We start from the raw sequence: 13,265 nt of genomic DNA, 5'->3' as shown, positions 1-13,265 counted from the left end.
CTAAATCAGTTTGTTATCATTGAACATCATAACATTACCTCTAGTTATTATATGTATTCTAACTTCCAAATAATCTCTGCTCCAGAGCCTTCAAATACTGCCTCACCTAATGAAGCAATGCCTTTTTTTAATGACTCAGCACATTCACATATGTAAAAGGGAAGCTGCAGCAGGGCTTTGTGGCTCCTGAGAAGGTAGTTTTTCCTTTTACCAGTTCACCATCAAAGCAGGAACATAGAGCTGGTGAAATTCCTAAAGTTTCCTGCCTGGCAAACCCTGCTGCATTGTTCTGGTGCAGCAATGTCAAGCTTTTAGGGAAATAATTTCTTTCTGGAAATAAATGCAGCCCTGGAAAAAGATGCCTGCCAGCGAGCAGTGCAGGATTTTGATATCTTCCTCTGCCGAGGGGACAGGGAAGCCATACCACCTGCTTCTAGGCTGTCATGTTCTAAAGAGAATGAAGGGACAAGGATTTAATCTCAAAACAACCCGTCTTTTTCTTTTCTGCTGAGATTGCCAGTGATTTTAGGGGCAAGGGTACCCATCCACTGCAAGAGCAGAAATCATCCTGCTGTATATGATGGGTCACAGTTGACGTGCACTGGTGACTTTTGGTTTCTGGGAAAGTGCAAGAGTTGTGTCTTTCTAGGTAAAAGGTATTAAGTTGTCGTGTTGTTTTTTTTTCTTTTGCCAGTTCCGTAGGATGCTTCTTAAGGCAATCTGTGTGAAAGCAATAGCTATTTGTCTTGTTCCAAGTTATTTATTGTATTGTACCATGCTGTATTTATATCATCAAACATACCTCTCCAATGCAATTCTGTGGATTCAGAACAGAATTCTGTTTTGTTGCTGATTCCTTCAGTGAGCAAGTAAGATCATGAAATTCATGGTAGATGTTATTGATGATCATTTGAAGCAAAACTTAAAATGCTTGCTTTCAGAAGACTTTTGGGACCTTTGTAAGACACATGGTAATTTATTCAGAGGTACAAAAAAGTTATTCAAGTTATTGACATGTGATAAGTACTTTAGTGGAGAATTTCCATCTGATTTCATCATATCCACAGCAGTTTCCACATATCACTTTCAAAAGGACAAGCCGTGAAGTTAAATTACATGTATACAGAGAGGTGTTTGCAAGTTCTGTCAACAGTACAGATGCTTGTGCTTGATACCTTTGTTTGACCACGTAGTTTAGCCCTTGCAGTGGCTGTGGACTTCCTCCCACAAACCAGAGGTGGGAAATGAACAGAATCTCATAGTGATGACCTTCACTGGGCAAGTAAAGACTCACAAGTGCAAAAAGCCTTGTGCACTGGACAGTGTTTGCATTGCAGCCAGAACATTTTAATGGGTTCAATCTTTATACTAATTAAGGAAACAGATCTTTTTCATGGAGCAGATTTGGAGTCTATGTCTGCTTCTGTTAAAGTCAGTAGGGATTTTTCAGTTGACTGGGGGGCTGTGTCAGAAGAGATGAATGTGATGCAAAGGAGAGTGCTTGGATTTACAAGAATTAAAACCCCTGAGATTATAATTATTCCTCTTGGTATAATGTTAAAACACAAGCAACAATTTCTCTGAATTGTTAGAACTATTGAAGAAAACCCATGACAATGCAAAAGTTAGCTACCTGGCTTTTTTGTAGTATGCATTAGGGTTCTAAGTTTTTTAAACAGTATTAAATTTGAGTTGAAATACTACTCTGAAATAGGAGAGATATTTGAAATGTGTTTCACTTTACTTACATGCCACTGAGTTGGGATTCAGCAATGTTGTTGCTTAGGTCAGAACCCAGGTATGTGGCCCCATGTTGCCTAGTTGTGACATTAGTTTTCAGTTGCAACAGAAATACCGAATCTGAAATGGAGGATGAGGTGGAAGGGACTGCAGGCCCTACTTATAATTGGGAATTTTTATTTCCATTAAAAAAATGGCTTAGAAGAAGCTTTTTCATTCATCTTTCTATGTAAGTGGATATATTCTCATTGTCTGCTGTTAAAAGGAATATTTTTAACTGCGATGGAAAGGTCCTTGGGGTACATGTATGTAATAATAATTTTTTACTTTTAAAGGAAATCATCTGTAAATCCCATTAGTTAACATTTTTCAATTTTCGTCTTTCTAAGCATGATTTAACCTCAAGTGTTGCAATTCTGAAATCTAATTAAAGAATCGCCTTTTGTTCCGATCAGAAAGTAGACCTACTGTAGACTGAATGTTTGAGATGAACAAATGAAAACCTTTACCCGTTCTGGTTTGAAAAAGCTATGGGGATGTTCCTTGGGTGTGGAGCAGTGCTGAATGTGGCTGTCCTTCCCACAGAAAGCGCAGCCTGATCCCATGCCAGTGGGGTATATGAGGACCCAGTGGGACTAGCAGTGGGTGGATGCAGGAGGCATGTTTTCATCCAGCACCGCTCTCCTGATGCCCTCCTGAGAGGTGATCCCTGCTGAGGAGAGAGGGCTGTGAAACCCAGTCTTAACTCTGCCCCTTTGGCCAAGGTCCTGGTGGGCAGTGGTGGTTCCTCTCCCTATCAGCACACTGCATGGTAAATAGAAATGGTAAATGCTCCATCCCTGGCAGTGTTCAAGGCCAGGTTGGACAGAGCCTTCAACAACATGGTCTAGACTGAGGTGTCCCTGCCCATGGCAGGGGGGGTTGGAACTGGATGATTTTAAGGTGCTTTCCAACACTAATCATTCTGTGATTCTATGGCCTCCCCCTCTGCTGCTGCAGCTCTGCTTTGTGCTCTGCAATATCCAGTAGCAGCGTCCATGGAAACCACTGCTGACAGTGACTTGCAAAGAATTTGTTAATTAAAAGATGTTTAAATTTTAATAAAGTTGGTATCTTCAATCCAACCAGGATATTGCAAAGAGTATCCCACTCTGCCATCACTCTCCAAAACTGAAATGCAGCTGGAAAGGAAGTGCCCCTTCGCACCCAGTTCTCATCGTCTGTTATCTTAGCACACTGTCAGGAGACATATATACATATATTAGTATTAAAGTTTCTATAGCTGCAGCAATGAGGGCTTGACCCAACCCTGTGACCACCCATAAACTCTGTTATCTGTCCCCCAGTTTAGCACAGGGCAAGGCAGTACAAGTGCAGGGTTTGTCCTAGGCCTTGGTGGAGGAGTTTCTGCAATGGAGCCATGCCCAAGAGCATAAAGAAACAAAACACAGTAGCCGGGAAAACAGCAGAATCACTTCAAAATGGACATGAAAGAAAAGATTAGGCTAACTTCTTGCAGACTGAAGGGACATAAAAGGCTAAAATCTCATTAGAAACTTGTGAGTGATTGAGCTGAGGAGGTGATACCTGTGCTGGATCTGGGGGAAGTCTCGCAGGAAGTAACAGAAACTGTCTTTGTGTTAGAGGGCTGGATCCATGGTATGTGTGAAACTGAACATCGTTTGCTGCCTTTGCATGCAGGAGTCACACAGTGCAGGAGGGTTGTGAACCTGAGAAGTTAGCAGTCTTTGCAAAAAACAGCTCTAAGTGTCACTTAACCAGCACCTAGATGTTACAATTTAAGAGAAGATGATGTTCTCACTATGTGGAACAAAACAGAGAAAAAAGTAGAAGCTGTGGTAGAATTGATGCAGTTTTAATGTTGGCCTCTGGCTGATCACTCACTTCCTTAGGGCAGCTGTAAGGTTATGGGAGAACCTGGGAGTAGAGGGGCAGAAATATCACCCTCGCTTCCAGTGGGGTCCATGAGATGCGAGACTCCATGTAAAGGCTGAGGAAAGGGTATTTGGCATTATTATGGATACAAAGGCAGGGAGTTCAACCCTTGCTGTTTCAAGTCTTTATTAATGTTTTTGGGCAGTTTCTCTTTCTATCAATGAGCAGGCTGTGAGTAGTCCTTGTTAGTGTAAAGTACTCTGGTAGCTGATACTCAGGCTTGAGAGATTAAACATGTGGTATGCAGAATAAGGAGAATTAATTCATTGGTGTTTTCTGTTCAGTGAGAAAGGGTAAACAACCTGGACACTGAAAATTGCAGTGGGTGTTTTTATATTTGTTTCCCATATGAAATAAAGGCTGTATTTAAACTTTTCCAAAGCAAATATTATGCTACTATGAGGTGAAAATTTCTCAAATTCTTATCCCTGTTCTTTCATTCTAATTCTTATCACAAACTGATCTTTTCTCCCAGCAGAAATAATTGACCTATAACAAATCCTCATCTTGATTTCATTGGCTTGTATCTCGGACAGCACAAGAGGCATTCTGTAATGGTTCAAAATATCCCTACTGGATAATGTGAACAGACCACTAAATTAATACAATTTAACTTTTTAACCTTTCAAAGTTAAAACCCAAGAATTTGGACACTGCCCACAACCAGAACTAAACATGTTCAGATGTCTTTACTGTATGTCATTTCTGCATGTTAACATACACTTAAATGAAAGTGCAGTTATCTTTATTGGTTATTTCTGTTTACTATTGTCACCAAGTAATTAATTTGATAATGAAAGTGAATATATTAAAATTGAGAACTGCATCCCAGCAACTTACCTGCAGTTAAGCAATATTACCCCTCTATGTGTTGAGGGTTCAAACCAGTCAATTTGTAATTTGTTTCCTAATCCCTAGGAGCAACAAAATTGAACTGTACAGAGAAAGAGAAAGAACAGAAATAGTGTTTGACTGTCCTGCTGAGAAGTGATGGGTAAAGAATAATTCTGTGAACAATGTAACTTATTTTGTTGTAGAATGAAACAGCATGCTCAGAAAATGGTTGCTTTCTGCCTCTCTGCCATGGTTGATTCCATGTCTGACACCTATCTGTACTACTCACAAGGGCACTGATGGCAGCTGAAAGTGGCATTAAGCAGAAAGAAAGCTTTTCAAGCTAACTTATTCAATAAGTGAACAAAATCCCTGTATCCTTTGAGAATGGCATATAAAAAGCCTGTGTGTGTGTTTCTCCTTTGCTAACAATGTTAAGTAGAAGTACACGTGGTTTTTCCACACCTTTTTTCCCCCTCTTATGTGATGGGATTGCTGAGTGGATGGCAGGGAGCTCCGCAGCTACGCCTTGTCTCATTTGGACCACTGCCTACTGCTTGTCTTCTCTATAAACAGAGACTCCCAATCAGTAATAAAGTATTCCCCAAAAGTGTGAAAATGGTTACTCAAGTCCTATTGTCCTGGGTTCAGCTATAGCATTTTTCTCCGTCTTAGTAGCTGGTGCAGTGGTGGTTTTTTGACTTTAGTCTGGGAACAACGCAACAGTTGTTGCTGAGTAATGTTTACTCTGATCAAGGACTTGTAGGGAAACTGGCTGGGCTTAAACTACAACACGCGTTCAGCAGTGCTATTTCAGGTATTGCTACTTCAAATTGCTATTTTGCTACAGGCTCAGACCAGAGTCCCTCAGCACTGTGGCCTGAAGAAGGATTTCCTTTTCAGATTCACTGTAAAAGTCAGAGGGAAAAGAAAGGAAAAAATAATCTTTTTTGCCATCCGTGAGAGTTGTCTTTTGGGAAGAGCCGTCCCTAACCTGTCGTCTGCAGAGCTTTGCCACAAGCAGAGACCAAATCACATAGGTCTGTCATTTTCTGGTTCGCGGGGAGATGCTGAGCTGTTTGGTGTGGACCAGTCGGTTGGTTTTGAACATTTGCTGGGTTATATCAGGTCAAGAGCTGGGAGTCATGTTTGGGGGCCGGGATGCTCATTTGTCTCCCAGCTGTGCTTGTCTTAGCCATCAAGGGCGGAGTGAGAGGCTGATGGAGAAAGGTGGAGTTAAGCATTCCTTTAAAGCAGTTCCTGCGGATGAGGTGACCCTACCACAGTCTTTCTTGGCTTTCACTGGGGACCATACTGTCATGCAGGTTGCATCTCCACAGGGGAAGTTAAAAGGGTAGAATTTAGGTTTCCCAGTTCACTCCCCAAGCAGGGGATAACTCCTAAGGAATGCCTCTTCTGTAGTCTGAAAGTTAGAGAGTGTCAGAAGCGAGATGCAAGCTGACAGTGATGTACTTTTGCAAGATGATGACTTGCTGGATGATAATAGTGTTGCACATACAATGCATGAATTAATCCTTTTGAGGTATCTGGTGCTAGTAAAACTCAGCTGGAATATTTGTGTCTGCTTTGGGGCACAACTGTTCAAAAATAATATAAGGAAGGGCAAAGTTTAGCAATAAAAACAACGAGGAATTTAGAAAATAAGATGTAGGACAGCAAGTTGAAATCGTAGAAGCTGTCATTGTGTCTCTTGGCTAGCCTGTGTAACCCTGGAGGGTGTAAAAGGCTGCTGGAGAGAAGGGAATAGCCTGGGATCTATCTGCTGTGAGTCAGATAAAGAGCAGTAAGTTGCAGTAAAGAAAATGTAGATTAGATTTTGAGAAACAACTTTGCAACAGAGAAGAGAGACAAGTGTCAGAGAGTCTGCGTGTGATGGTGCTGGAGACCCCAGCACTAGGGGACATTTGAGAAGAGCTGGATAAATGCTGATCTAGGTCACTGGTACTGCCAACAGGAGATGGGGGGGGGGAGTGTCCCTGCAGTATCTTTGAGCCATATGGTTCCCTCATTCTTTATTTTTATCATAGTTAATACTGGAAAATTATTCTTGCAGATGTGAAGAATGGGAACATGCCTATGTCTGGCAACTGGTGGCACTGTGTGTGTGCTAGGACAGAGGTGGGCAATGCAGGAAGGTAGATCTCCTAACCTGTTCACCCCATCCTAGCAATTGCTGATCACTGCATCGGTGCTCTGCTTCTCTTGGAAGATATTCCCTTCTTTGCATGTTAATAATTTCTTGAATATTTCCAACACTTTCTTTCAATTATGGCATTTGTACTGATGGCTAAGAAGTATTTTTGTATCTGATTTATGCAACAGAGAAATAATATCAGCACATCTTCCAACCAGGATTCTTCACTGCCTCACAGAGGTTTTTTTTTTGTCATGTGTCAGGTCACTAACATCACTTCAGTAGGGTTTTATAATTGCATTTAATATGTCACTTACTATGCACGCCTCGTCTGATTTCTGTGGTACAAGTGAGATCATTTAACCTTTGCTGGGTTGCACAGTCAGTTGTGTGTTGATAGCAAGTTTAATTTTACTGAGTTACAAAATCTTAGCTGATTTTAGAGAAGGGTCTGAGCCAAGATACTTCTGTATTTTAAAATACTTATGAACTCCATACCCCTAATGTTAGCTTTCTCTCTGTCTTTTCAGCTAGGGCAGCTCCATCTTGAATTTTATTTGGAGAATTCATAAAACTTCTGTCATTTGAGTGATGGGGGAAATAGAAAAGAAAATATGTGCTGATGTTCATTGGCTTCTTGGGGAGAGAGAAGATGGCAGAGGGACAGAGCCAGCTTTCCAGTATCAGAGCTATCAGAACACCAAGCCTTCCTACCTTGCAGCAAGAAAACTCCAGTTAACAGATTGGTGGGTGGGGAATATCTTCTGTGACTTTTTCATATTTTTTGTCAGGGACCTCTGGGGCTGCGTTCTGTCATTTTAGTCTAAACAAGGGATGACACTTGTAGGAACAGTTGCAGGTTTTAGACCCTTTTTTCAAGTACTGTATTTGACTCCTGTACAGTGGTTTTCTTGCCAAGTTAATTGCTCTTTTTTTTTTACGGGGACCTTGACTTCGTTTTCATATCTGAAGAAAAACGACATTTGGGTTTTCTAATTTAGAAGCACAAAAGAGGTTGAAAGAGACAGTGCTAGTACCTGATTCACATGCCAAAAAAAAAGGTGCTTGTGTTAAATTATAGCCTGCTGAAGCTGGGACCAAAGATAACATTATTAGGCTTTTGGAATAAATATAATTAATGGGACAACAGGGCTATCATTTCGACCACCTCTTGTGTATATACCTTACTTATTTTCATGGGTAGGATTTCATCATTTAAATCAAATATGTGCATGTATGTGGGGTTTTTTTTATTTAACCTGTCTTATTTTCCCCTCATTTGGTGTTTTAAAATGTCTAAAAATGGTCATGTTTTTTGAAGTCCACACTTTCAGAATTTTTGGAACAGCAGAAACTCTCTTGAGATGTGAAAAGAAAAGTCAGAAAGAGCTGCCACGTTTTTAAGGCTATGAAAAGGTAGAATAAAATGAGCACTCTGGCTTGTGCTGAGCTTGCTGGGAACCAGCTGCTATGCAGGATTCCCCTTGAAAGCATTATATGAACAAATCGTCACTTAAATATAGAATTGTTGCTTTACCAGAGCCTCATTCTTGCAAGATCTTTTATGTCTGTGCTTGAGATGTATGTATTGTAGTGCAGAAGCCCCCAGTACATCTTTTGGTAGTCTTTTAACCTCTGTTTGGTATAAGGGGAATCAAAGCATAAGACAACACTCAGCTTGTGATCACTTGTGTTTCATAATGGCTCAGGTTTTTCTCAAGCCTGTAAAGAAGTTTGAAGTCCAGTAGTGATGCTTCCCCTTGCGTTGCCTCTCCAAGTGTGGATACAGATTGTATACATTTCCCACTATTTTTAAGACTGAGATAAAGGGAAAAAAAATACCTTTCACAAAACCAAGAGGGTTTTTTTCACCTTTTAAAAGGACAAGTGTGGTAGACACTGAGTGGACAGTGGTATCAGCATGATGGATTGGCGCAATCCCTATACCTCCCATGGAGTCAGCAGAAGCATGCATTATTCTGACACGCTGTTTTTTGGGGATAAATCTTTTAGAACCTTAAATCATCTTTTGTGAGCAAAGATCAGAAAACATTACTTCAGCAGCTGAGCTAGACCTATCAGCTCTTTTTTCCACGCTTAAAACACTGCAGTGCACTTTGTTCTACATTTCCTTGCCTTGATATCAGCCTGCAGGACAGTGTGCTGTGGCTTCATTGTGTATGTCTGGTTTTGCACCAGCCTCCATCATATTTGGGTTTTGAAAATCAGTGTGTCTGTCAGCTCTCCCCTGGGCAACAGATGTTTCTTTGTTTTGGCAAACCAAAATAAAAGCTGAAAACAGAATAAGCACATTTTTTTCGCATACCAGTATGACCTGATATGATGCATGACCAAGTTTTGTTTGTGCTTATGGCTCTGACCAAGATGCTAATCGCCACCTCAAAAGCTGAAAATCATTTAAAATGGCAAAAAAAAAAAAAAAGGAGATTTGGCCTTTTTAAAAGATGAGAGAAAGCCATTAACTGTTAGCAAGGTATTTTTAAAACAAATTAATATTTAATAAATGACCAAAAGTATTCAGAGTACTTTTCCCCTTGGTGAAAAAATCCAAAACTTTTTAAGCCTGAGGATCCAAAATATTCTCCGCTTGTAACCCTACCTGGAGGCGGTAATCGATTGTGGCCTGAGTTCTAGCAGTAGAATGAGATGTAGGAAGTGAACAGCTGTCCTCCTTGTGGTCCCTCTACAAACTGCCCTGGCCGCTGCATTTGCAGTAGGGGGTTTCATGGGGAATGGGGGCAAATGCTGTAGCTCTCAGATAATATGCAACATATTCTCTGTGTTTGTAAAGCTCATTGTGATTTTACTAAAATTGCTTTACTCCTGGTTTTAGATTGCTGCCCAGTGCCATTTCACCAACCAGTCAGCAAAACTGTGTTTGCTCACCAAGCAGGTTTTTGCTGAGGTGATACATGAGCTTAGAGCTGATGTTAGACCCTGTTTAGAAGTGTTCTCCCTTCATATGCAGAGAATAAAATAGGAAGTGCTGCTTCCCCAATGCGTTTGTTTTATTTCTGTCATCCAAGGATGGATAGAATACATTTCAAAGGCATGGGCTCCCTCCTACTGTGCCTGTTTGAAATTGGTTTCCCTGCTGCAAAGCTGGCTGCTTTCCCCCCAGCTGAATTCTGGCGCCTGTTCAGGTGTTTGTAAAACCAGTTTTAATCTCTGAATAGCATGTTAAACTGATGTTAACCTCCAAAAGGTCTGTCCCAAGAAGCACAGCAGATTGCAATCCGTTCTGTAGCGAGTGCTGTCTTGTAAGTTCTCACTTTTTAACACAACAATGCTGAATTTAAACACAAAGCAGGAACAGGTGAGCTTTTTGATCCCTGTGCTGAAATACGTCCTCACTTGAGGATCCAGGCAACTCTGGAAATTCCTACATCTTGAGCTGTTAAATGACATAAAAACCTCCAAAATGAATATACATGCAGTGCAAAGATGTTAGTTAAGTGCTGAAAGCAGCATAACTACATAAGTCCATGCCAGAGCCCAAATTAGTAAATTCTGGCAAGTTTGAGCTGGCTGATGAGAAACTGTGACCATGCTGCTCACCCTCCCAGATGTAGCAGAGCCTGTGTTGGGCTCTGCTCAGCGTAGGGCTTTGCTCAGTGGAGATAGGTGCTCTAACTTGCATCTGATATATGAAGGGGAATCACTTTGAAGAAACACAGGGATTGGATCACATGTATTTCCACTCTCTGCTGTCTTGGGTAAAATGGCTTGTGGCTGATGGATGCAATGCTGAATGACAGTGATGCATGCATACATATTTATAGAATCATAGAATTGTTTGGGTTGGAAAGGACTTTAAGATCATCTAGTTCCAACCCCCCTGCCATAGGCAGGGACGCCTTCCACTAGACCATGTAACCCAAAGTTCTGTCCAACCTGGCCTTGAACACTGCCAGAGATGGAGCATTTACTGCTTCTTTGGGCAACATATTCCAGTGCCTCACCATCCTCCCAGTAAAGAACTTCTTCCACATATCCAAACTAAATCTCCCCTATTTAAATTTGAACCCATTGCCCTTGTCCTGTCACTACAGTCCCTGATGAAGAGTCCCTCTCTCATCCCTATAGGCCCCTTTCAGATACTGGAAGGCTGCTATGAGGTCTCCATGCAGTTTCTCTGCTCCAGGCTGAGCAACCGCAATTTTCTCAGCCTGTCACCTATTTTTCTTAGCCCACGATGTTACCAAGGTGGGGGGGAGCTAAAACATAGTACTGCATCTTCAAAAGAACATGGGCCCCATGCTTTTTTCTGTCATAAATGTGTTCTTAGAAGGGAAATCTGCCAGGTGTTTCTCGTTCCAGATGAGAATCTACAGCACATAGTTGTGTTGTAGACAAAGGCTCAGATAACTTTCCATAGATTGTGTATTTGGGATTAGCCTTTTCTTTTTTCCTATTTTCTCTTTTTTCTCTTTTTTTCTCTCTGTTTCTCTCTTAGCAAGTGAAATATTTTTATTAAACATCTTTATATTTTCTCATATTAACTGGGTGAGTAGGTATTTGCATCCGGCTGGTCTGTGGCCAGTTTAAGAAGTATCATCACATGAAGAATTTATCTGGGAACCACATTTAGCTCTTGAGTGTATAAATATAGAAGAATGTATGAATTTCCTGAAAATTGGTGCATGATAAAATTCAGGGAGACCAGGAAGGAGTTCAGTTTAATTTCTGGCAGGTCCAGATATAGAAATACTTAGTTGTATTTGCAGCAAGCACACAAATATTTTTCCTTGTCTAGGATCCTTGTCAAATTACGGGCTTGGGAAATGAGATGTGCATTGAATTTTGACACCAGTGACAGCTGAAGGAAGGGATTGGTATGATTTTGGTACCAGGTGACACGGCTGTACCGTAGTTTAGCAGCTGGCTTAGAAATCTCAAGGGTAAGAATTTCTTCCACTTCATTGTCAGCATCCTCTTCCAAGAAAATTAGTGCAGGCTCTTGCTTTGTCCTTTCTTCAATAGACTGTGATCTTAATAGTCAAAATGAGTTGCAGGCATTCCATTAATTGTCCAGATAATTAGCTTTAGGCAATCTGGCATTTCATCTTTGTCTCTGACTTAATCTCAGCTAGTTTCTGTTCAGTCGCTGGCATGTGTAATTCCTCATCTATTTTGACATTTCTCTGTTGCATTAGCATTTGTCATACTTCAGTTCCACTAGACTTGTACGAGCTTTAATCAATTGTAGTGGTTTGCAACTTACTTATGCTACATAAAACGCATATAGTTACAACTTTTTGCATCCACCAATTTCATAAATGTGAATTTTCTCTTCCTGACGTGCACTTACAGTCTTGCCTTGTTTTTGTCTTAGCACTTAGGTTGTTAAAACCTTCTGTAAGAATTCGCCTTCCCTGAGTGCATATGTGGTGTTTTAAACCTAACTTTGTTTTTATTAATCCCTAGGACAATGCCAGATGGTGAAACACAAAGATATGCGATAGGGCTGCATGTGTGCGCTCCCATGTGCACTCACACATTTTATCTCTGAACACACAGGGAGACTCAGTGCAATGGAAGATTTTATTACGTAATAAAGCTGCATTTTAAGTTATGCAGGTCACTTCATGTGAGGACAAAAAAAAAAAAAAAAAGGATTTATTTAGCTCTGTGCTGTGTATGGTTTTATAGAAAAGCTGTTCAGAAAGCTGACCTACTACTAGTTGGGAGCACTTAGATTACCTTTCCCCAGAAGCTGGATGCCTTCTGCTGGGTCCAGATGAAAAAGGAGAAGCCATTATTCTGTGTTCATTTGGAAAACTGTGAACCTCCCAGTTAGTTGTATTGATCCCAGAGTGCTAGTCTGAAACACTGCATTGGCATCAGGGGTAGCCCTTAAATCTGTCACTGGTTCCCTGGGTGTTAAACATTTTGCATCTGAAACCAGCAATGAGGTGGAGAGATTTGCCAGTAAAAAGAGGAAAGCATCTTTCTGCTAAGTAGAATTTTTAAATTTTTTATTAGGTTTGAAACTGCTGAGCATCTCAGACTATCAGATCTGGTGGGGAGGTGTTGCATGTGCTGAGATAAAACAGAAGTGTGTTCCCTATTTGAAAACTTGGGGGAAGGTTTGTTCTGTGCTTCACTGAATTTCCTATCCTCAGTTTACTTTTAAAGGGGAAATACTGTAAACCCTGTGCTTCTTCCCCTAAGGCCAGGAAAAGCTTCCCCTGGTCTTGTCTTTTTTTTTCTTTTTATTTTTAAGGGCAGAAGCAATGAGGCAGAGAAAACTCTATCAACATACAAGTGCTTTGAAGAGTTGGATATGCTCACATAGCAGTGCAACAGCCACTGCCCTTTGGACTCTTATAACCAAGGCCTGCCCATTGGAATGGGAACACCATCAGTGTTGCATCTGGCATCACAGTGTCAAAGGGCCTTCCTTCTGTGCTCTTGATGATACCACCTCATGCTGAAGCTGCTTTGGACTTTGCAAATTAAGTGAGGAATGAAATCATTGCAAATGTCAAGGGTGCTACCTAACACTCAAAAAAAGCATCTTCCTAAGAAATACCAAGGCTAACTGCCCAATATACCA

The 13,265-nt window shown here is 40.9% G+C and overlaps 1 long non-coding RNA gene across 1 annotated transcript in view; it reads left to right on the top strand.

The window, feature by feature from the left end:
- Positions 1 to 2,153: 2,153 nt before the first annotated feature.
- The window catches only part of LOC134155925 (uncharacterized), a 28,728-nt gene continuing 17,616 nt past the window's right edge, over positions 2,154 to 13,265 (top strand). Inside the window, exon 1 of the long non-coding RNA XR_009961775.1 lies at positions 2,154 to 4,278. This is a non-coding gene — a long non-coding RNA (uncharacterized LOC134155925). The remainder of the gene's footprint in view (positions 4,279 to 13,265) is intronic.

Source organism: Pezoporus occidentalis, unplaced genomic scaffold, assembly GCF_034315485.1.
Source record: "Pezoporus occidentalis ecotype Australia unplaced genomic scaffold, CSIRO_AGI_Poc_V1 ctg80, whole genome shotgun sequence".
Taxonomy (NCBI): domain Eukaryota; kingdom Metazoa; phylum Chordata; class Aves; order Psittaciformes; family Psittacidae; genus Pezoporus; species Pezoporus occidentalis.
This window is presented reverse-complemented; position numbering and strand designations above follow the sequence as displayed.